The following is a 21,485-nucleotide window of genomic DNA, read 5'->3' as shown; positions in this document are numbered from 1 at the left end:
ATCGAACCTTTCGAACGTAGGAAACATCAACGACGATCGGTGACGATACGAGGAATAAAGAGGGTTAAATCGTGCAATGTGTCAGACTAGTATAGAGGGCGAACAACAAATACGTCTCCAATCCAGAACCCGCATGCTCGATCGGAAGATTACCACACCTACTGTTGGTGCATGCGCGATCACGAGCCTTTTACCTGTCATCCGTGAGTAATAATCTTGTAAAGGTACGCTGCACCGCGTGTGGATTATATAGAAGGCTGCTGAAGGGGGTAGGGTGGGGTGTAGTCCAGGAGAAGAACGAGGAGAAGGAGAAAGAAGATAAAGAAGAAGAAGGAGGAGGAGGAGGAGGAGGAGAAGGAGAAGAAGGAGAAGAAGAAGAAGAAGAAGAAAGGATCAACAACCTGCGGGCACTCCTCTCTCCTGGCTTGGAAGGTAGAATTCTCCTCTGGCGAAAGCAATGAACTATGCTGACAACGGCAGATCTATCCGCGCCTTTACTCCGTACCTTTCCTATGGCATACACCGCACATACCTATAGACTAGGTATTTCTACCAACCTTCCATACCTAACGGTCGCACAAGAAACTTCAGCCATTATTGCGGTGATTGCCGGTGGTACCTGTTAACGCGTATCCACGCAGATATCCATAGCTACTGCCACCACGATCGGCATCGTGGATAGACAAGGTTAATGCCACTCAAAGAGAGAGAGAGAGAGAGAGAGAGAGAGAGAGAGAGAGAGAGAGAGAGGATCGAAAAGATCCAAGCTACGTAATATCCTAGTTTATCGACCACACCCAATCAAAGAAATCGAGATCGGGCGTGATTTTTATATTCTTAAGAAACGAACGTTTCATACGTACGTGAGTATTTCGAAAGAATTGAATCTAAAGGAAAGATCGTTCGTACTTTGTTGTACTCACTTATATTGGAGAATGGTATTAACGAAGAAGGAAATGTTCTAATCCAAATTTATTTGATATTTTAAGACAGTTATAAACGTTGGGAGAATAAAAATTATAATGAAGCAAAATGATTCTCTTTTCTTTAACATCGAATCGCCATTTGTTATCTATCCTCTTATTGGAGATAGAATTCCTCAGGTTCTTTGTAAAGGTTTTATGGATAAAGTTGCTTATGATAAAATAAGTAAAATATTTTATTAGATGGTAAGTTATAATCTATCGGCTATGTTGGATATAAGGAAAGAAAGAATCAACGAAGAAAGAAGGTTGAGTACCCCTGAACACGAAGGGTGCATAGCCCGGCACGGTATTACGCGCATCCTATCCGTATGGGTCTCCTGTATACGCAGAGACTCGTCTCCGATATCCACCGACAAAACCTGCACAGCTGTTTCCTATCTTTCTCTCTCGTTCTCTGTAATGGTTGTTACTCTACGTCCCTTCAACGAGACGAGCCTATTCCCCTTCCATTTCATCTAACACACCCCACTATCAAAACCCCCAAACAGGAAGAGCCCGAGAGCGAAGGACTTGAACTTTCTAAACAGCTTCCGTGTCTCGTTCAACTCTTCCATCGAAGAAAATATTCCCGATATTTTTCTACCAGACTAAATCTTCCATTACCCTACTTTTATAATCACGATAATCTTCGATTCATTTACGATTTATACCTTCACCGTCCATCTATCTTCGATATTTCATTCTAAATAAATCATATTAATCTGTTATTAACTTCTCACCAATATTTCACGCTTATAGCTTTATAACTTTAAATCGAATATTTAACTATAGCGGCGTCGAATCAATACAGTCACTCGATCTATGCTAAAAACGAAATTTCTTTCTTCTTTCTTTTTTGCTTGCTTGCTTTCTTTCTTTTTTCCTTCTCTTTTTCCTTTCTTTTTTCTCTTTTTCATAACAAGATTAAGAGTTTACCGTAACACGCTTGAAATGAGACGTCGAGAGCAATCCTGACGGAAAAGATTAATGATCAATCAACTAGAAAGGATGTATAAGAATAAAGTATACAAGCATACTTTGTAAAATTATCAAAAATTCAAACGACCGGGATAAAGAGAAAAACGAATGAGATAGAGAAGATGGTCCAACGTTTTACGAACGGTTTTAAATCTTTCTAACTCTCCACGTTCGTCGAAAGGCATCCCCCTTTGCTTCGAGTCACAACCCTCGGTGCCGTCCTCGCGCAGCTGTGCCTTTAGAAACTGCGAAAATATCTCATCAGCATGTAAGCAACATCGAAAAAGTAAAAGGAACAATCTCTGATTATGTTAAATTCAAGCATCATTCGATAACGACACTATCATATAGATCCAAACAAATCCACTTTCTTATCCAATGGAAAAATTCCAAGAACGTATTGTCTATCGAAATAAGAAAAAACATCTTCGAGAAATATCATTTTCATATTAGATAACGAAAACTATCACGATTCAAGATACATTCAAGGGAAATTATGGGAAACATATCGTCGGACACATCGAAAGATTGTTTTTTCAACGCTTCGAGTGACGCAAATCGATCAAAATCAAAATATTCATGTTTTCTTCCCGATGAAAAAAGATTCAACGAGAGCGTAACGAGGAAGAGGCAAGAAAAGCTATCAGGCCTTCTTCGTTGGAAGGGAGACGCGTGGCTCGCGCGTTGCTCAAAATAAACTCGCTTATATCTCTTTCGACGAGCGATAAAGCATCGGCGGTATGCATAAATTCTAACGATAAGACCGGATATTTTGAAAGAGCGCTGTCCATCGTTCGTAGAAAGAACGTTGTCGACCAATAAACGCGTCTCGTTCTTGGAGTATGGTTCGTGCGAGAAAAAGGAAAGAATGAAAAAAATGAAGAAAGGAAAAATAAAATAAAATGTTTCTCCTTCGTTCTACGTTTCTTTCTCTTTCTCTCCCACTCCTCTCTCCTTTTAATCTTATTCAGAGTCAAACGCGATAATTTGTCCGGCCATGAGTGCTTATAAGCGAGCAATTATTGTCCAGCATGTTTCTTAAGCGTAATTTTCAAATCCTGCTCTTTACGTTCACAAACGAGAAAGAGAGAGAAATAGAGAGAGAAAGATAACTATGGTATTCGAAGGAAGCCCTTTTCAAGAGAGTTTTTGAATAGGAAGAAGAATACTAGTTTCGCGTTACGCGCGTACGGCACTGGCCATTGGGAGGCGCAAGCTCTTTGCTTACCATAGGATACCATGTACCTGCCAACGTGTAATTCTCTTAATAGTGCTCCCTCTCCCCTCTCCCTCCCTCTCTTATTCTCTCTCTTTCCATCTCTCTCTGTCCCTACCCCTGTACGTTCGTCTAACCATTCTCGAGCGCTCTCTGTAAGAGCTAATTACCTGTTACACACTTCGCAGAGTAGAAAATGTCAGTTTCGAATCTCTATTTACGTAGGTACGTGGATCTAGCGAGAAAACCACACCTAGTAATATTTCCTTTCTTTTTCTTCTTTATCTTTACTCTCTTTTCTCTTTCTTCTCATTTCTTTAAAGTACCATACAAACGTTTCAATCAGAACGCTAACTTTTCGAATTTGAGATGTACTTGGATGTCATGGAACGAGTAGGATCGACGGGGGACAAATTTCAAAAGGTTTTTAAAGGGACGAGGATGAGAAATGAAATACAAAAAAAAACAATAAAATAACAAAAAAAAGGAACAAAAAAAAGAACAAACGATAAGTAAAGCGATTTTTTATCACGATCGGAACGATCTTCCCACTCTCCCCATCCATCCATCAGCCACTCTCTCTTTCTTTCGGAAAATGGGTCAACGGGAGCCCCGAGTTGAGCATCGCCGAGGACAAACCATGTTTGTGGTGCGATTAGTATCCCGAAAGAGACTCGCGTACTATTCCTCTCGCGCACGTCGACCGTGCGTCAGCCACTGCCTCCGCCACTGCCTCCGCTACTGCCTCCACCACCCCCTCTGATCCCGGCGAAGAGGGTCCAGAGAGACAGAGACAGAGACAGAGACAGAGTCGGAGTGCGACAAGCAACCGGCGACCTTGCCGACCAGTTGTCTTCGCTCCGATCGACTAATTAATGCCGTAATGTCGTTCGTACGCCGTGAATCCGACGTCACCGCGACGATCCCGACGATCAACTTTTCTATCTCTTTTTTATTTTCCTCCTAACGTCCAAGATATGCGTGTTTTACATGAAAAATTACTTTTGCAGTTTGTTAACCCCTTTTCGATTATCTATCGCTTAAGTAGATTTTGTTTTTATACAGAGAAATCATTTTTTGAAATGTTATATATATATATATGTATATTTATATAATGATTATTTGCAAATATAATAAACCTTGTTAATTAGTCGTTAATTAGGTTGGCAGAGAATTCGATGATTAAAACGCTTGAATGTTTCTAAAACCTCTTTCAAAGATTTTCTTTAAACTGTTTCCACTCAAATTAGTAATTCCAATGAAACTGTTACGTTAATTACATTAATTACGAGCGTCAGTCCATTCGCGATCTTCGACGTGGCACAGTTGAATAGTCGAAAGCGCGTGCCTCTTGCGGTCGCGAACTTTACAATGAGGAAATCCGATCGAAATCTTTCCTCTAATACGGGGTCTTTAAAAGAAGCAATGGTTCAGCTTTCCAGAAGCCTTCCTGCCCTCCAGTCACAAGAGCTTCGTTTCATTGGATATCCGTCTAATCGCGAATCCAAGTAATTCTATACTAACGGTCGACTTATACCAATTTCTTTTTATGTTGAATTATATTCGACGATATATTCGCGATCAGAATCAGGTACGTTTTAATCGCATTCCTCGAGATTAGACTAAGCTAATCGATATTAATGGATATTTTTTGTTCTTCCACTTGGAAGCTAAAAAGATCATTCTTTGTTTCAATCAAACCTTCTAAATCCAAATATAAATCTCAATAAAATCGTTAGGTAAACCGAATTTTTTCCCGATCATTTACGCGGACAAATCTGCTAGACGTTAAAAAAAAAAAAAGAAAAAATATATAACTGGATAATAGTTGAAACGATTTAAGAGACGATTTAGTGAGACGAAAAAAAATAAGTATTTGCTTAAAGCAATGGATTGCGTCGTTCGTTCTCACTTTGAGACAACAAAATGGCATTAACGAAGAGCACTGTAATAGGTACGCCTTGATAATGGAGATTTCGAACTCGCCTCTCGTCGTCTGTAAATAATTGAATTTCGTAAACTATAGAGCTGGGTTCTTCGCTCACGAGGGCATGCTGCTTCGTGTCGATCGATACGTCTCTTTTCTTGTCGAGACTCGACAAGCCGATCGGTGCGACGCCAAGCACCGACATCGGCTTTGCCAGCGTGAACGGAAGCATTCAATCATCGTCGCGGATGCGCGCGAAAACGTTATGCGAGTAACGAAAAGTACGCGTAATCTCTATCTCCCTCTCTCTCTTTATCTCTATTTCTATCTTTGTCTTTATCTCTATCTATTTATCTATCTTCTTCTTACCATCCTCATTACTCTTATCCTCGCTAATTTTTGGTAAAGTGAACATTTCTACTACCGCGATAATGACAACGACTTAATTCATTTGATATAAATACGTATCTATGTAGATAATTGTAAATAATCAGAAAAGAAACTTAAATAAAATGTTTTGTATATTCCTACGAAACTTCTCGTTTTTTTTTTTTTTTTAGTAATTTCATTATACATCAGAGAGTACATAGGTACTCGTATCAACATTATAAAAAACATGAAACTATATAGAAAATAATTTTCTTGCGACCTATGCAACTTTCATAATCATAGACCAAGAAGCAAATGGAAAGGAAAGATATAAATTTTGCAAAAGAAAAAGTCAAGGAAGTATTTAAAAGCATCATGCATTTTCCATCGGTATACAATTATTAATAAAAAGAAAGATAAAACAATCTTAGAGAATTTAACGACAGATCGTGGTCGACCTTTCAAGCTCGTTTTCGGTGCACCCATAGACATTGCTCTCTAAAAGCCGTAAAATGACCTCTCAAAGAACGTTCTCTCTCTCTCTCTCTCTCTCTCTTTCTTTTCACTCTCTGCGAAAAACGAATCATTATCCGCGACTCGCTCGTTACATATTTTACGACGTAATAAATAAGCGACGACGACAACAACGACGATTTTACAATGTTAAGAAATTCTTTTTGAAAAAGATACGTTGTATTGTTATACAGATTCTACATAAAGATATTTACAATTCAAAAATCTAACTGAATTTCGCAATTAGGGAAGATCGAAGAATAATAATAATAATAAAAAAAAAAAAAGAAAACGTTCATTGTTAAATAAGAAATAATAATTTTCTTAGAAATGTTCAATGTACAAGTATTATTTGTAACAAACGCGAGCACGTACACTCGGTACACTCCATTTGATATTCGATAGAAATCGAATAGTGATTTCATGGGTTTGGCCTCTCCCTCATTCGATAACTAAGTAAGTGTTCATCGGCGATGCGTGCACTATCTCTACTCGCAAGTATGACCCGAGAGAGCCGTGGCTCGAGGCGTTTGCATGGTTAGCCCGGAGTACGGTATAGATATAGAAAACATTCTCGTTCCACATTGCTACTCGCCTCTCCTCGGACGGTACTCCGACATCCACGAGAGAGAAAAAGAGAGAGAGACACACAGAGAAGGAGAGAGAGAGAGAGAGAGAGAGAGAGAGCAGAAAGGAATGCGAGGAAAGAGGAAAAAAGAGAGAGAGTCTCGTGCGCGTAAAGGACGATTATGGGGACGTAAAAAAATAGGCATGGACGAAGTGGATGGACGAGAAAGAAGGAATGCTCCTGAAGACGCTACTACGGTGAAAAGAAGAAGGAAAGATATATCGGCAGACACCTAATTTCAGTCCACTTCAAGGCTACCTCTGTCTTCATTGACCGCTACCTTGAATTAGTCGTCTCGACGACCCGGACCTCGAACGCCCTTTTTCTTTCAAAGAAAAGAATAGAAAGAGAAGTAGAGATATGTAATTGTCAGGAAAGGGAACGAAATAAAAAAGAATATTATAGAAAGAAAAAAAGAAGAAGAAGGAGAAGGAGAAGGAGAGAAGAAAAATGGATAAAGAATATCACGGTTTACAATTCCTGACAGCGAGTTTACCGTTGAGTTAACGTTGAACAGACGAGCTAGAAAGATAAAACAGTCCTTTGGAAAGAAAAATTAAAAGAAACAAAAAAGAAAAAAGGGAAAAGAAAAACGAGAAAGATGAAAAAATAAAATGCGAAGCAACTTTAATGGTGAAAATAATATGATGTTCGCAACGCCCTGTAGTTTATTTACTATATATTTGAAAATAAAAACGACGCCTCGCATCGACGCTCGAGATTTCTGTACGGCACATTAAATGTGGAACAAAAGAAATAGAACGAAAGAAGTCGAGCTCCTTACGTCGTATTACTTATGTATGTATGAGAAAGCACAGAGAGAACTCGGACGAAACGATGTTACACTCGCGATAACACGTGACTCGAAACTGACCCCGCTAGCGTTCATGAACTACCAGAGAAATTGACGCCTCTGTTCTGTATCTTTCGTATATAAACGACGTATATAAACACTTTCACCATGGTAGGAGGAATATTTCGTAAATCACAGTGAAAAGACAAAGTGAGGGGTCCGTTATGAATTTAAATCATTTTAAGCAATGCACGGTACATACATACATACATACATACATAGATATATACCGTTTCGTTTACCTGTTACCCCATCACATTGAAAATTATTGCCAAATTCAAAGATACAGAGAAATATTAACGGATCATCGTGATATTTAGATCTTTTTAGAAAGAATTCGGATTAAAAAAATTGGTTGAGGCGGGGAATCGATTAGTTCGCTTCATTATAGTTTCCGACGAGCAACTATCCACGGCATATCAACGCGAGGACTTGCATTACGCAATTCGCAGGTTACTCGGTTACTTTCTACCCGAGGAGCAACTGCCCTGCTCTCTCCTTTGATTCCTCTGGAAGCAAGGTTAAAGCCGAAGTACCTTCGCTTTACCGTAAAACCGAGTTCGCGAACACAGCATCTGTTTATTTCGAAGTACGTTCAATACTCGTCGAGAGTCTCCGACTACAGATACATTCGACGTATCGTCGTTCCTTTTAAGATCATTTACGAAATCGAATTTCGATGGAAGTTATTTCATTTCGGACGTGATAGAGATGATTTATTTACATATGAAATTATACCGAATTTAATTATTGCATTAAAAAAATAATAATTAAATATCTTGTTAAATATGAACCTGTTTGATGTCGACCTATTAAAAAGAACATTGCGAATCGACAGGTCTCGAGAAATTCTGAGACTCAAAGGTACCAGATATAGTGGTTCTCTTTGAGTCGACGGATTTGAGAGAGGTATCGTTGGCGACCGACAGGAAGTGTAAGTACAGGTAGCTTATAGGTTTTGGTGCAAGGAATAGGTTTGGCCACGTACTGGAATATAGCCAGTGTGGTAAGACGAGAGGAAGAGAGAGGTGGATGACTGCGAGTGAATGAGAAAGGGGAGAGAAAGAGAGAAAGAGAGAGAGAGAGAGACATAGAGAGAGAAAGAAAAAGATAGAGAGAGGGAGCCCACCGGTGTGTACCGCCTCTCGTGTCTGCACTGTCGTCCTGCAATAACCGTTCGCTCTTTGTCCGCTCAGCTGCCTCCTGCTCTTCGATGGTTCTCAACCAGTTTTGTCGACTCGACAACACGAAATCATCGGAATGATATGACTCGTTTCTAAGACTCCTTTATCACTCTCGAATTTATCAGGATTAACACATCAAATCCTTTCGCCGATGAAACTTGGTTGCATTTCGTTACAAAATGTTCCAACAATTTCTTCCAATTTATTTCATAATATTTATATTATGGCAATTATCGCTAATAATAAAAATTAAGTATAATACAGAAAACATGTCAAAAGATTCATCAGTAGATATTAAACGTATAATATATCAATTTATATCGTATAAAAATTCCATTTGACGTTTTTAATATATTTCTTTTAAATATCCAAAGAGGAATAAATTTGGAAGAAATGGTACGTGAGAGGCTCATTAAAATTTTTATTTACCGCCGCATTTATCGTCGCTCAACTTCGTTATCGTTTGCACGGTCAACGATCTTGAAAACTTTACATAGATATCGTCTGGCCGATCGCAGAACGCGAGGAATCGCATTATTATCCCTCGTCGTCTTAATTCACATTAATGAGCGTTTCTCTCTTTCTCTCTCTCTCTCTCTCTCTTCTCTCCTCTCTTTCCCTCTCTCTATCCTCCTTTCCGTGGCAACGTAAAAAAATATACGATACTTCTCATAACTACGAATTTTCACAATTATAAAATATATTATGCTTAGCAACCAGGGCGAGACCTTGAAGCATCCAGACGCGATAACGATTACGATAAACGATAGTGAAACGGGCACGAAATATATATATATATATATATATATATATATATATATATATATATAATATGTGTATGTGTAATTTACGATTGTGCGATTATATATATATATATGTATGTATGTATGTATGTATGTACGTACTTCTAGTAAAATTTAGGCAACATTCTCATTCTTAATCTTTGACGAAATATTTAATGTACCTATCGTTCGTTTATTTTAAACTAATTCACGAGATATCGATGAAAGCATCGCTGTTATTCCGTCGAAATGATAACAACTTATCATTATTGATGTAATGAAATACGATGAAATTCTATCTATATAGTCGACGAATTTTCGATGATAATCTAACGTTTAAATTGTCGACTACAAAATAACGTTTTAATAAAAGAAAAAAAAAAAGAAAAAGAAAAGAAACAAAAGAAAAAAAATGTAATACTTTACAACTTGACGTTATCTATATATTAATTCTAATAGACCTTCGAATTCTATTAATTAAATTTGTAATTGAGACAGTAGAAACTTCGATTGTAAAATTTTCTGAAGTAGTAACGATGACTCGATGTAAACGGTAAGAGAAAAAAAAAGGATAGAGAGAGGTGTGAGATGGTCAGTATCGAGCGACCCATTCCAACGTTCTATCCCTTTGCCCCTCTCTACTTCACCTCCTCCTCATTTCTTGGCCTTCATCCTGCTCGAATTCAAGGCCTTTACGCTACTTTTCGACCACCACCCCCAGCCGTCATCGGCCTCCTTCCATCGCCAATGTTTCTCGTCACAAGGTAATCTCGGTAATTACGATAAGCTACACTAATCCATTAAATTGGACTAGCAACAAAACTCGATAGTGATCATCACGTATGTCCAAGGTTTTTTCTTTTAATATATTACCAACATGGTATAATATTTTATGATACTCGTACAAAAATGTTTTAATTACTTAAGTGAAATCTTGATAAGTCTCTATTAATTAATGCAAATAATTCAATTGTGTCCTTGTTAAAACTCATAAAAAAATGTTTTTAACACGTACCTCTTAATTATCTAAATTTATATTGTATCGATTTTGAAAGTATAATGCGAAATAACGGCGAGAGAGAGAGAGAGAGAGAGAGAGAGAGAGAGAGAGAGAGAGAGAGAGAGAGAGACTGAATTAAGTAAGTCGTTCGAGAAACAACACCGATATCGATAACAACGAAGAAATAAGAACGTTCCTTAGGAAATGGCACTCTGTGTTGTCGTCGTGAGTAAGTCTCGACGACGCTAATTGTTTGCGAATGACGCGTACGGACCGAAAATAGCAGGCACCAAAATATTTTGGTCGCGAACGAATCGGTAAACAGCACTCGAAATTGCGATTTTGTTGCTCCATGAACAAATTCCTTTTTTCTTCTTTTTTTCATATATTTTTTTAATTGTAGCTTTTACATTTTATACTCTGCCCTCGTAAATACGATATCTAAGTTTCGTAAAAGATACGACGATTAAGTAGTAACGATTAATCACTACAAATTTCATTTTCGAATTATAGATCGATAAAATCGATAATATTTAGTTGATGTAAATTTGTAAAAACTTCTTTGAGAACATACACCATACATTTCTAATGCGTGTAAATATTCGAGAGATCTCACTTCACTCGATCGTAGATAAATTCTAATAGATTACCAATTCACTGTCTGTTTACCGAATTGATGACTACGATTATTAAATTAACGACGAGCGTTATTTTCAAGTACAATCGACTGACTAAATAGTTGGAACGTGTAACGAATGTCATTGACCTTTGACACCATATCGTAGTGATATATTCAACATTCTACCAAGATCTACGACGACATTTGCAAAATAACACGTAAAATTTTACTTTACGATTTAATCAAGTTGAACATAATTCAGATGATCATTTTTACTCTTGTCGATCCTCGATCAAATGTTCCGTGCTAAAATTACAAAGAAGTATATAGGTACATACAGAGCGGGCCAAAAGTTCACTAGGTAGTTTTAAAAATCAATTACTCTTTTTCAAGACCTTTCAGACTACTATTTCTTTACAAATTGTTAAAACTAAAAACGTAACTATAAGCGAACAAATTTTCGAGAAAGATTAATTGCTATTTAAAATCGTTTAAGATACATTGGCCCACTCTGTAGAAACGTTGTTTACGAATACTTTCCACCGAAATCGTACTTTGTAACTTTCTCAACTTAATCTTTGGATAACCATAAATATTTTGAAAGAAAAGAAGAGCAATTGACGTAAGTATCGATCGATGATTCAGTCGACGTATCAAAAGACAAATAAATACGATCGATAATTTACAGTAAAAATATAAGAAAATATTCTCTACTGTTCGAAACGATAATTCTCATACCCCAAACTTGCACAGTAACGTCATAATGTCCAAGCACAGTAAATCCATCGGTAGCTTGGCCCGTTACTCCGTTCTCCACGGTTACATCATACTATCTAGCTATAGACGCTCTGCCGTTACCATTGAATCAATAAATACCTGGTCATGTCAAGTCCATTTGCCAACGAGCCTAGTTGATTCGCAAATTCATCGAGTTCATTCTCGAAATCACGGAAGGTCTCTCTTTTAAATATATTTTTATAAACAAGCGAGGATATATAAATCAAACCTTAAACATATCAACGGAAGTATATTCCATCAAATCATAATATTTTCAAAGAGAATCAATTTCTAGCTTGAGCGTCACTGTTGGCAGCCCTCGTGTGCTAAACGCCTCGATTCTACAACACTCTTCGACCACCCTTCTCGTTTACTACCTTACCGATGAACGGAACGTTCTATGGGGTCGAGTCGGTGCTTTCTACCATGTGAATCATATACATAACAGGCCAAACTTTACCTGAGCATGAAACATTGCTACAACCGCCATATGGTTGCAAACCACCCTTCTATACAATTTAACATAATTTCCTATCGTGGACACTAAGTACTTCGAGTAAAAAAAACTAAATACTTCAAGGTACTACGAATTGCAAATCTTATCTCGTCTCTTTTCGTTTTCGAAGTAAGAAATTTTTAAAAGAAATTTTTCGAAACTCGAGAGAAAATTCTTAAACGACGTGGACGTAACTAATATTTCCTTTACACCAACGGCAAAGAAATTTAATAATGAAAATAGAAGAAAAAAGAAAGAGAAAAGAATAAATCCGATCCTTCGATAAGTCATACCGAAGTTGGAGAATTTGAAACTATCTCGAAGAATAGCTTTCGGAACGTCGTCATACGAACGACCATGAAGATACACACGTAGCTATCGATAGTAGAACGAACACGTAGAGTTATCGTTTCCAATTCGAACGAGTATTACACAAGTTTCTTGGTGAGAGAAACACCACCGAAACTCGTTGCCACGGTATACATCGGATCGATTGGATCTTGGTGTCGATACGACCTAAGGGTCAAAGATAAGAAAACGTGAAGACAAACTTACATGTTGAAACAATTTCTTGCTTCTCTCCCTTTCTCTCTCTTTCTCTCTGTCTCTGTCTTTAACATAACGAAACGAACAGAACTAAAAGATAATCATACCGACTTGTTGGTAGATACTGTTAAAAAACAAAAATAAATAAATAAAATCAAAAAATAGAAAAATAAAAAGAATGAAAAATAATAATAATAAAAAAAGAATAATTAAAAATTTCGACACGATCGGTCTCCATCCCTACGTTTACGAATGTCCCGATACCCTACGACGAGTTCGAGCGTAACGCTTTAGTAAAAGCTCCCGGTGATCGGCCTCGAAAGACAGTGTCGCTTCAACGCTCGGCACCTTCCGTTGAACGTGCAAAACCTTTTAAAAGCGTAATATAGAGAGTCCCTCCTGTTGGAGTCGAGATGTAATATAGAGGCGAGGTAAGAGGATGTTATTGAGAACCCCTGGAGGAATACTCAGCTGGAGCTCTAATGCGCGAGGAGGTATATAAGAGGAGGAGAAGAGGGACGAAGAGGTGGCAACAGCGCGGCGCTCGACGGACGGGTGGCATTGCTTCCACGTACACGCACAAAAGTGAGCGCGCGAGCGCAGAGTGCAGAGAGAGAGAGAGAGAGATGAAAGGGAATAAGGAGGGGGTGGCAAAAGAGTGGGGAAAGTTCGCGCAGAGTGCGCTCGTGCGCACAAGAGTGAGCAAGAGAGAAGGAGAAACAGAGAGAGAGAGAGAGAGAGAGAGAAGAGAAAGATAGAGATAGATAGAGAGTGCGTGCACCAAAGTCGAATGCAAGTGTGCATCGCGTGAAATGCACCGCGTACACGCACACGTTACCCTCCTCCTCCACTTCCGACTTCTCCGGCAGGCATCTCCACGCACACATAACGAGTCTGTACCAATTGGTAAGCCATCCCATCGTCGTCGTCGTCGTCGTCGTCGTCGTCGTCGTTGTCGTCGACGACGACGACACCTACGAGTCTGGCATCTGGCTCAAGCGATCGAATGGCTTTTGTGCACTGGGACAGCATCGAGTCACGAAGAATCTCGGCGCCGGCTGAACGAACTATCTCTCTCCCTTTCTCTCTTTCTCTTTCTCTTTCTTTCTCTCTTCCTCTCTCTCTCTCTCTCTCTCTCTCTCTCTCTCTCTTTCTCTTTCTCTCTTGGGACCACCTTCTTCTAGACCTACTCCGCAAATGTATCTGAATTTTGTCCCAACAATGTTTTTCTTGATCTTTTTTTCTCGATACACTTTAGGATCTAAACTTACTTCCTAACTATTGATTCCACTCTACTACGTGTATTGTATATATATATACACACATACGTCTAGAAGCGAATTAGAATAGTTATGAGCTATAATGTATTACATATTAGGTCGATGGTGAAATAGATAAAGAGCGGATGTCGATTCATCCCGTAGAAATCTTTGCTAAAGCGGTTAACAAAGCAAACGCTTGACCAACCGGATGAACAGTCTATAAGAACGAGTTTACAAATGGTGTAAATGTATCGATCATATAAATCTTTATACCAGTGACTATTTTATTGTTTTAAATGGTTTATTCTTGAAGAATATCTCGAACCTTAAATTTTATTGATAGGGGAAATATATGAATTCGATGGAACGTGAAAGTCGTTTTATTATCGGAAAAAAAAACGAAAAGATACGTAACCAAGTCTTTTACGTACCCAATTTCGCGTACGTTCATCGTACAATCCATAGGTTATTGTGTCGAACGGAGAAAGTCACTCGAAGTGGCAGTCGCAATAAGAAGCAAAGAGGAACGTAGGTCTACGTATGTATGTACGTGTGGATACATGTGTATACTTATATATATATATATACACACACACATACGTACACATTTAAAGAGCTCGTTCACCGATGCGGACCATACGTTGTGCAACCTTCGTTAATGTTACTAATCCCGAAAAAGAAAGGAAAGACTCGTTTCTCTATTGTCGTTGTAAGAGAAGGAACCTCTCTTATTCGTTTCAATGTAATTACTTTACATTGAGATACTGTTAGATGGTTAATATCGGCAATATCGAAGTAATCTCGAATAACAGTCTCGCTCGATTTGATAGCAAATTAAGAATGACCGTTCCGTTCGAAGACATTCTCCAGCTATTACTGTCAACCGTCCGAAAGAAAAATATAAACTTAATCGTTAAAAATGTTAGAATAGATTACTAATACCATAAGTATTATCATCGATCGATGTCTTCTTAATTATAACAAGTTGTATAAGGTATGCGAGACTATATGTGTAACTAATCGAAACCAATGAAGAACGTATTCGGCATTCGAGACGACAATTGCATTATTATTCCGACGATACTCTTCCTTCCTTTCTTAGATTCTCTGTTACCGGTTTAACATTGTCAAGCATGACAAAGAACTCACGATGGACGGCGCGAATTCGAAAAGTTACTTTGGTTGTCCTGCGAAGAATGAAAATCGGTTCGTGCGATTACCTTCTACTGTTCTAGTGAATAATCATTCATTGTATTTTCCTACTGGTCGATTCGATAATTCGTAATGAATGCCTGAACATTTTGTTCTTCGTATTATGCTCATCATTTTCTCTTAAGAAAAAAAGAAAACAGAAAGAAAGAAAGAAAGAAAAGAAGATTAATTAAGATCGATTCTCGAAAGAAAATCACGCCGAGTAACGTCGAGAAGAGATCAAAGTTTGACGAAGCAAAGAAAAGCAAAATAGGTTCACCCCCATCGACTCGTTGAACCGTATGTTTATTACGGACATTTGTGTCTCTGATAATCCTTCCAAAAGGGTTGGATGAAGAGAAAAAGAGAGAGAGAGAGAGAGAGAGAGAGAGAGAAAGCAGAAGTAAAAATTTCGAGTGTATTTCTTACGACACCTGGTGCTGACAAATATCGTAGAGACCGGTAAAGTCTAACGGAACGAGTTCGTATATTCTAGAGAACGAAGAGATAGAGGAAAAGAAAGAAGAGGAGGGGATAGAAAGAGAGAAAAGGAACTTTTCCGGAGATACTGTATTCGCTGGCGTACGGCCCATCTAACTGGAACGTGACCAGTAACTTAAGTGTCGCTCATTACGTGCGAGCCCAGAACCGAGTCACACGTGTTCATGTATGGTGCACAAACAAAATGGGATCTACCTATCCCATTGGATTTGACTTCGAAAGACTGAAAGATGAAAAAGTTTCTTTGAAAATATACAATACTTTATTACCGACATTATCATTTCAAAAACATCTTTCATTACGTCATAGGAAAAACTGAAAAAGAATTCTTGAAGAACTTGTATCATTGATAATCCAACTATGGAAATTCCGAGTTTCATGATAAAACGGATTTTCTATCCGTTTATCATTCGAGTTTCCAAGCGTGATCTTCCGCTAATTATAACATGTTTCAATGTATAGCACGAGCACGTACAACGGCAACGAGTAGGAAAGATTCTAGCTAGGAATAGCAAAGTGAACAAGATTTCAACCTAAATCAAAGTTGATCTCTTTCTTAATTCAATATTAAATAATATAGTTAAAAATCGATTTACCGTAGTATTTCGACCAAAGTACTAAGAAGAAAAAGAAGAGAAAAGAGAAAAATGAAGGAACATGGCCTCGGCAAAAGGGGATCGCTTAGGGCGTTCAAACGGTATGCGTCATTCTCTCGGAATGTAACACCCTGCTGCCTTCTGTCGAAATGTAAACGTACCCTATGATGTAAATCGTCTTCTGCTACGTTCCAATAAAATTCTTATAAAAATTATTAAAATATCTCTACTACTCTTTCCTTAAATATTTCTTTCTTTTTCTTTTTTTTTAATGATTGATGAAAAAGTTTGATTGCACGATCCTGTTGATTTCATTATTCTCCTATTTTATATACTTTAAGAAAATCTTTTGCAAGATTTACTTTGCAACGTTTTACGCAAAAATATTTTTGTTGTCACATCAGCCTTTTGTAGAAAATAATGCAAAGTTCTCTTTAACAGATTTTTCTCGAAATAATAATAAGCACGACTGTGTAAGAAGCGGTTAAACGAAAGTAAGCATAAAATAAGTCGTTATTGCTATGAGATACTCACGAAAAGCTAGAGAAAGTGGCTTCAACTAAATCAAGAATTCTTTTCGCTCCGACCATTGTTGTTGTTGGGTTTACTTGAGTGGTCAAAGAGAAAAGGTCGATGATGACGTAAAGCGAGATAAGAATTGAAAATAAATAAGGAAAAGGTAAGAAAATGAAACAAATACCATTCGATAAGAGTAATCGATAAGTAACGAATGCGCACACGAGAAATTGTTTTCATCCGTCCAAATAAAAGAAATATTTCTATTGTAATTGTTATTCAAGAAGATTTAATCTTATTAGAGTCATAATAGATTTCTCTTTGTAGATAATTTTATGGAAAAGAAAAAAAAAAAAAGGAAATGTTATTACGGGTCGATCGAAACTTAAAGAAATTTTCTAATTGGACTACGATTTGATTAACATTAATATTTGTATCACATATTGACCTTAAGCTCACCCAAAGAACGAAACGGGATTTCTAAAACTCGTACGCGTGCTTTTGCCAAGGTACCTTAAGAGCAAAGGAGAAACTAAGGATTCCTCGAACGATTCCTGGAACGATGCCTACATTTCGAGTCTTTTGTTACCATGCTTTCGAGCGAATGGAACAGCGAGACCAAGAAGAGAAAGAGAGGGAAGGAGAGAGACAGAGAGAAAAAGAGAGTCCTGTCGGCTGCTTTTCGAGGATCACGCGCGTCGTAGCCATCCTCGAGGGACATCGACTCGAGTTCAAAGGGTAGTCGCGCTTCTTTAACTAATCCGAAACGCTTTTGCTCTCGTGGAATTGTAACGCCAAAGTCGGTATAAAGAACGACATTTATAGGAGATAAAGGGAAATGAGAATTAGTAGTACTCGAGATGCTCGACACAAAGGATAACGTGTGCGAGAGAAAGAAATATAGAGAAATGTTAGAGGAAATGTGATAGAAGAAAAGAGAGATCATCTGACGCTATACTTTTCAATGAGAAGACAAATATTTCTAAGATAATTCTTGCTCAATTGATTGAACACGATTCCTCGCGAATTTAATTACCGGTATGCGTGAATAGTTTATTTTTAATTCGATCGATTTAATTAGCTTTTAATAGCTGTGTTGAGAGAAAACAAAAGGGGGATGATTGGATGGTATAAAAAAGCAACGTTAACAAAAAAAAAACTTTTCTTCATCTCCCACCACTATTGAGCTATTTCAATTTCTAAACGATTCTCTCTACTCTTTCTACGATGAGGACGAAAGCCGAAACAATTTTATTCCCTTTGAATGCGAATTTATGCACTCGCGCGGCTGTGTTTAAAACTATTAAACGCGAAACAGTCATAAAACCGACTGGACGTCATAAAAAATATTGCCTTTCGCCAGTATACTAACGGCACGCTTCGAGAAGGATCGGTTTTAAACTCTTCAAAGAAAAATATATTTTGTTAGAATTATTATTCTTTTGCTTTTGTTTTGTTCCGTTTTGTCAAATATACGTGTAAATAAGATAAAAAAAAAGAAAATATAAGATAATTTTTAATTAACGAAAAAATATTTTTAAAAATCGTCAAATCATTTTATCACAAATACGGGTCGGAATAATGGCGAAGGATAATATCGTTGATAAAATTTAACGGAGATAAGCGGAAGCTCACGCAATTTATCTCGCTTCCGTTTAACAAACCGCACTTGGTCTCTCTTCTCTCTTCTCCCTCTCTCTCTCTCTCTCTCTCTCTTTCTCTGTTTCTCTCTGTCTATTTTACTGGCTCGTCTCGCCTGTTGAGATTGTCCTTGATTCAGAAATCTTTTACCAACCAGTAACTATGTATTTCTTCAAAGCAGGTAATTACAGACAGTCTTCTCTTGATCGAGCGACCTAAAGTAGACAGACGAATTAAAGACGCAACTCTCTCTCTGGAAGAGAAAAATAAAATATAAAAGTCTGATTAACGTCTGTGATACACCATCTTGGGTGGTCAAGAAGGTAACAATTTCCAAGCTTTTGGAATTTCAAGAATGAACACGTTATGAACACGCCAAGAATTCTTTCTGCATACAAATAATAACTTCAATTCGATAAAAATGATTTCTTCAAAGAATCTCCGTACTCTTTTACAAAATTCTTTCTTACGTGAAAATTTGTGAAAATTTTCTCTTCCCTTTTTTTTTTTGTAATTTTTTCAATCGAACGAAGGATATTGATGAACGAATGGGGGACTCGTGGGAGGAGTCATGGTGTTTCTACGCGCAGATTCGAGGACACAGAGGCACTTTGTCATTGCTTCGATCACAGCCTTGAGTAGGAAAGAAAAAGCAAGAGGGAGAAAGAAAGAGAGGGAAAAGATCCTGCGAATCGAATACAAGGCAATCTGCATTTCACGCAGATAAGTCCGTCTTTTAGCAAGGAAGTTGTTCTCTTAGAAAGGTGTCGAGTTTAACAGAGTTTTCTCGTCGAATTCGAGTCACTATTGAAAGTGACGCAGAATTTCAAGAGAAAGGTAAAAGGTGAGAGGAGGAATCGAACGAAACAACACGAAGTCGACTTACGCCGATCGATTCTTCCTCCAAGTGTCAAGGTTAGATCGCACGAAGACTCGAAGGAACAACCTTCGAGACACGAAGAAGTCCGACCTTACGACACGCACCCAATCCTCCGAAGGAATTTATACCAAAAAAATATTTTAAACTTTGATCTCGATTCGAGAATAACCTCGACCCGATCGTCGTCGTAAAAATTTATCGAAGCAAAAAAGAAAAAGAGAGGAAAGAAAAGCACAATTCGTGTCAGCAATTATCCGAATATCCGAAGGAAAAAGAAAATAAAAGATATTCGTCAAAATGAAGCTGTACCTTCGATTCTTTTCGATAAATATGAAATGTTGTACAACTTACTTGACGAATATATTCTCATCATGTCGGATTATCAAAACGGCCGATCGAATTTGACGCGAACGACGAAGAGAACCCGCCCACACTTTGCATAATCGTTCCCCGAATATATATACATAGATACATACATACAAGAGTTACCTACATACGACCGATTGAAAAATGAAAGCAAAATAAGTAACATAGCTTACGATCGGAGAAGTTAAAGAAGTAGATACAAATTCGTACTACGCTTCTATCGGCGATTGCATTCGATCTGCATTAATCTGCATCGAAGTCGTATTAATTAATTGCATCGTTATCGGCTATGTCCGATCATCTGTTTCACGTGAGAACCCCGGCCTTTCTTGATCTTTTTAGCTCGATCGTTGATTTTTCTGCACGGCCTGTGATGCAAATCTTGAATCTATCTCTTCTCTTTCTCTCTCTCTCTCTTTCTTTCTCTCCCTCTCTCTTTTTCCTTCTCTCACACACAGTACAGGTACGAACGTATTCGAGCATATACATGAGCAGCATCTTTCAGCCTTTTCTCTGGATGTCCTGCCAACTTGTCGTCCAAGGTGAGCAGACCTATTTGGCGAAGGCACTTCTCGCACTCCCTCTCTCTTTCTCTTTCTCTTTCTCTTTCTTATGCGAGTTACGAGTAGGTGGAACGAACCGGCCTCTTTCTTTCCCTCTTCTCACCTTTCTTTCTTTCCCTTCTCTCGTTCGTCTCACCATTCCGTTTTCCTTGCGCGTCGTCGAGCGATACGAAAAAATCGGGAGAGTCGATCTTCCCCTTCGTCTCCTTGGCGAACTCTCTCGGTCGTATGGAAAAACGAGAGATCGATTCTGTCACGTTAATTTCTCGCCACTTTCAAACGCCTAATAAGTCGACGTATGCATTTTAAAGCGAGGAGACGAACGCGTGGGTGGCAAACACGGTAGGTATTTCGTTTAATATCATTTCTAAGGATTTCTCATCTTAATTTTCTCCTCGAAATATACGAGAAAGTTTCGTATGCTTAAGAATTTTCTATTTTTATTGCTTTTTCTTTTTTCTATTTTCTAACAACTATCTACCTATTATCTTAAAACACCGTTCGAAAAAGAAAAAAGAAGAAAGAAAAGAAAAGGAAAAGATTGTTTATAAATCGAGACAAGGAATTCCTTCGATGAGAACGCATATTAATACGAAAACGAAGCATACTTTTTATCGAAGATAACAGTTTCGATTCTTATCGTTTCGATTTCTCAACGAGAAACAACGATTCCAAGAAGATTGCACGATAAAAAGGTGTTTAGAGGCGTGGTGTCGATTGAGAAGCACTGCTTTCACGAACTCGCTCTCGTGCAACGTTCAGCAAGTGAGTCACTCTTTCTCTCTCTCTCTCTCTCTCTCTCTCTCTGTCTCTTTCTTTCTCGAAGTAAAGTCGAATAAGAATGAACGAGAACAAATAACCTTGTGTCCGTCTCATCGTGGGCACGTTCGGTGGATGACTGACAGAAAGAGAAAGAGAGAAAGAGAGAGAAGGAGAGAGAAGAGAGAGAACAGACGAGAAACAAATTCTCAAGTCGATTGAGAATCACTGTCGGCAATCCAGCCAATCCTATTCTTCGCTTCGCGAGATGTTGCAGCTCTGACACGTGTTATCCGCGACACCAGACAGCTTTGAATAAGAATGAACGTGGACGAGTAACGAGAGAGTGATTTCACG

General features: G+C 38.1%; 1 protein-coding gene and 1 long non-coding RNA gene across 5 annotated transcripts in view; one reads left to right on the top strand and one right to left on the bottom strand.

Annotated features, from left to right (window-relative positions):
* LOC127072786 (uncharacterized) overlaps positions 1-1,225 on the top strand; it is a 6,510-nt gene extending 5,285 nt beyond the window's left edge. For both annotated transcript variants that reach the window (XR_007785588.1, XR_007785587.1), the window contains exon 3: positions 21-1,225. This is a non-coding gene — a long non-coding RNA (uncharacterized LOC127072786). The remainder of the gene's footprint in view (positions 1-20) is intronic.
* Positions 1-21,485, bottom strand: part of LOC127072773 (neurogenic protein mastermind-like) — a 158,478-nt gene that overhangs the window by 132,555 nt on the left and 4,438 nt on the right. The window lies entirely within an intron of this gene.

Source organism: Vespula vulgaris, chromosome 2, assembly GCF_905475345.1.
Source record: "Vespula vulgaris chromosome 2, iyVesVulg1.1, whole genome shotgun sequence".
Classification (NCBI taxonomy): domain Eukaryota; kingdom Metazoa; phylum Arthropoda; class Insecta; order Hymenoptera; family Vespidae; genus Vespula; species Vespula vulgaris.
Note: the sequence above shows the minus strand (reverse complement) of the source record. Positions and strands in the feature narration are given on the sequence as shown.